Below are 4273 nucleotides of genomic sequence, written 5' to 3'. Positions count from 1 at the left end.
AAGAGACGTATCAGCTCACTGTGTTAGTATCATATAAATATATTGTACTAATCACATCACGTAAATCGGTCGAGTAATTCAAAAGTTTATTGTGGACAAATTTAGTAAAATACCCCACGTAAATCGGTCCAGATATATATATATATATATGATGTGATAAGACGGAAACTATGGTAACGTATTTTATAACGACTAACTTCGCTGTCTCATCGTTAATACTGGACAGATTTAGTTGATTTTTTATTTTAATTTAAGGCAATTTGATTATCTGGACTAACTATTATATGGAATATGAATAGTTTTTAAATAATGACCCTCACTGTGCTTCAATATTATTACTATATTGAAACAATTCGGATCGACTGAACTATGAAAGTGTTTTTAGGAGTGATCTTGATCAAGAATCCCTTAAATACTAATTTTCGAAATATAAAATTGTTAAGCCCAAAATTTTCGCCCTACATCGGCCATTGGTTTTCTTTGAAAAAAAAAAAATTAACTTCAACACTTCTCAACCAATCTACACCAAACTTGGCACTGGTTTAGGGCTCTATAAACTAACATAACAAAAACGCTTAAGTTTGTTCATAACTTTTTTTCTACTCCAGAATTCGGGAATTTCATTATCTTTGAATCTTCCCATGATGATACCGAACATTTTGAAAAAAAAAAAAACCCACGTAAATTGGTCTAGTAATTCAAAAGCTTATATATATATATATATATAATCCACGCCATGGGAAGGTAATGAAGTCCCCGAATTCTCGAAGAAAAAGTATTTTGAATAAAATTGAGAGTTTAATATAATAAAATTAACTAGTGGACTTTTTTTTACTCCCAAAAAATATTTTACCACTCTTTGATATGCCAATAAGTTTCAGTTGTTTAGATGTAGAACTAATATTGAAGGGCAGTGAGAGTTTTTGTTTCAAAACTATATATATTACTAAATCTTAATGTTATTTATTATTATTATTATTATCTTTACTTAAACCACTGCAAAATATAGTGTAGATTGGTTGAGTAATTTTAAAGCTATTAATATATTTTTTTAAAATTATGATTGCAACTTTATAGCATGTATTGGTTCAATTTATTTTAACTAATGTTAAACTAAGGTTGTTTAATTTTAACTAAAAAATATAATAAACTTTAAGAAACTATCGATTTTATTCATTGAATATAATCCTTAAATTTATAGCGTCTACCAGCGTGATACCAACCGATATACGATTTATTTCAACCTTTCTTCCACGAGATGCTAAAAACTAATGTCATCGAATATATTGGGTCAATTTATGTCACCAAATCATAACAATAAAGTATACGTGTATGTCTAATTTAAATAAATACATAAATTTATAACAAACTATCAATTATATATATGAAATATAGATTTAATGAACCCAATTGATAGTTTGTTATAAATTTATGTATTTATTTAGATTAGACATACACGTATACTTTATTATTATGATTTTGTGACATAAATTGACCCAATATTTTCGATGACATGCGTTTTTAGCCTCTCGTGAAAGAAAGGGTGAAATAAATGCCATATCGGTTGGTATCACGCTGGTAGACGCTATGAATTTAAGGATTATATTCAATGAATAAAATCGATAGTTTCTTATATTTTTTAGTTAATATTAAACAACCTTAGTTTAACATTAGTTAAAATAAATTGAACCAATACATGCTATAAAGTTGCAATCATAATTTAAAAAAAATATTAATAGCTTTAAAATTACTCAACCAATCTACACTATATTTTGCAGTGGTTTAAGTAAAGATAATAATAATAATAATAATAAATAACATTAAGATTTAGTAATATATATAGTTTTGAAACAAAAACTCTCACTGCCCTTCAATATTAGTACTACATCTAAACAACTGAAAATTATTGGCATATCAAAGAGTGGTAAAATATTTTTTGGGAGTAAAAAAAAGTCCACTAGTTAATTTTATTATATTAAACTCTCAATTTTATTCAAAATACTTTTTCTTCCAGAATTTGGGGACTTCATTACCTTCCGATGGCGTAATAGAACATTTAGAAAAAAAATTTATAGGAGTGAAAATTAATATATAAAAAAAAACTGCAATTAAATCAGTCCATTAATTCAAAAGTTTATTGTGGACAAATTTAGTAAAATACCCCACGTAAATCGGTCCAGTAATAACAGAGTGTACCGAGGACAAAGATTGCTGCTTGACCGTGTGTATCAATAAATGGAATTTGGTCGGGATGCGGTCAAATAATAAATTTGTGTACTATTTTTATTTGAGCCAACGTTTCGCCCCACGTTGCAGGGCTTCGTCAGGGCTAAAAAAGATACAAACACTTGAGATAAGTACAAAAAGAATTAGTGGAAAATAAAAGGGTATACAATGAAACGTAAAATTTAATAAAAGAAATTAATGGTTATAAATAGGGATAGGATTTTTATATTTTCACATATTTTTACCTGATTCCTTACTAACTAAAGATGTTTCAAGACATTCCTGGCCAAAAGAAGCCATTTTTATTTCACATATTTTTAAAAATTTCCCTTTTTTATATATTTTGTTGTAAATCACATATTTTCTGAAATATTTGTTATTTTTTTTACAGTTTTTTAGATATTTTGTCCTGAATCACCTATATTTTTTCAATTGTAAATACATTTTTCGCAGATAAAATTCAAGAGAACGCAAGAAACTTAAAGGTGAAATTTATCATTTAGCATAAATAGTGCGTAAAAATTCTATATCTTCATCTTTGAACACAAATTAAAAGCAGTGGCAATAATAAATTTTCACACAAAATTACATCGAGAATTTCTCAGAAAGAGCAAGGTTTTATTCCTGTGGCATTTTCCTATAATTTGTTTGTTTACTCCTCAATCCATTTCTCTGTTTCCCCCCTTCCCATGGTCCTTTCTCATCTTAGTCTTGTTTCACTCCCCTAGTTTAATTACAATTACTAATTAATGTCTTGTTATTGAACAGCTATGTTTTCTCTAAGTACATTTTTTGTACATATTTTAACATAATTTCTTTAAAATATTATTCATATAATATATAATAAATACATATTTATGTACCTTTAAGTTATAAAATTACTAATTAATTAGTAATTTATATCGTTTAATAATATATAAATTATAAATACATATTATTTACATATTTTTTTTTAAATATTTCACAATTTATTAGCACATATTTCGGATTTTTTAGCACATAAAAATCCTATCCCTAGTTATAAACAATAAATGAAAACGGTAATAGTAACAGATAAAGATAAGAAATATTAAAGAAAGTACAAATTAAGACAGCTCTCTTTTACATACATAGAGATTATAAAAATTTATCACTGGCGTCATCGAATACCCCAAATAAATTATTTCTAAATTGATCAGTTAATAAAGTTTCTCTCAACTTATTCTAAATTTTCTCAGTTTAATTAACTCGGATTAGTGTGGATCTATACTAGTACTTTTTGTAAACATTTGAACTTATATCCTATAATAAAAGTATAATGTACCTGTTAAATTTTCAGCAGCATATAAAGTACTTTTTCGACCAACTTCAAATAAAGAATTCAGATTTTTATTTATTCACAGACCTAAAATCATTAACATTCGTTGAATCAGTTGGATGTATTGTGAGATAACGTTATCAACTGGTGAAGTCCCCTGGAACCGGCCCGAGAAACGAAAAGGCACCCGTAGTTGAACGCGACCTGATGCAACTGAGTGGACGTTCCACACTATCCCTACCTAAGGATTAACCTTGTGTTCTTGAAGGGAATAAAAATACAAAACAACCAATCCTGGAATATCGGTGGCAACACAACCTATCCAACCGGTTGCCCTAGCTCGCTCGCATTTCGGAGGTGGAATTCCGAAGTACCACGGACTTTGACGCGATTGTAGAAAACAAAACTTTCAAGCAGTATTTTCAGACATATTTTATATGGATCAAAATTTATTAATTATCCATGTTCTTTTAATTCTCCTGAATGCCAGTTTTTTGGTCCTTTAACCCGTTATCGGTTGCTAGGTCGATTTTAACACGGATAGCCGCGCATGAGACTTTTTCTCACATTTCTTATTTTGAGCTCTTGGGCGTATTTTTTAAAATATAAAATTTTGATTTAGATTAGGTTTATTTAAGCATCACAAAAAAAGTATTAAAAAAAATTATTTTAACACAAGAGCAAACTAGTTTTAAAATATTTAAAAAAAAACCATAATTATAAAATAATATCTAATTGTAAAAAAGAAAT

The 4273-nt window shown here is 27.8% G+C and overlaps 1 protein-coding gene across 1 annotated transcript in view; it reads right to left on the bottom strand.

Moving 5' to 3' along the window:
* Positions 1-3749, bottom strand: part of LOC106692929 (cytochrome P450 4c21) — a 52076-nt gene extending 48327 nt beyond the window's left edge. Inside the window, exon 1 of the mRNA XM_014439192.3 lies at positions 3530-3749. The gene's annotated coding sequence lies outside the window, so the exon portion shown is untranslated. The remainder of the gene's footprint in view (positions 1-3529) is intronic.
* Between the last annotated feature and the right edge of the window lie 524 nt (positions 3750-4273).

Source organism: Halyomorpha halys, unplaced genomic scaffold (genome assembly GCF_000696795.3).
Source record: "Halyomorpha halys isolate HHAL.00 unplaced genomic scaffold, Hhal_1.1 Scaffold78.1, whole genome shotgun sequence".
Lineage (NCBI taxonomy): Eukaryota > Metazoa > Arthropoda > Insecta > Hemiptera > Pentatomidae > Halyomorpha > Halyomorpha halys.
Note: the sequence above shows the minus strand (reverse complement) of the source record. Positions and strands in the feature narration are given on the sequence as shown.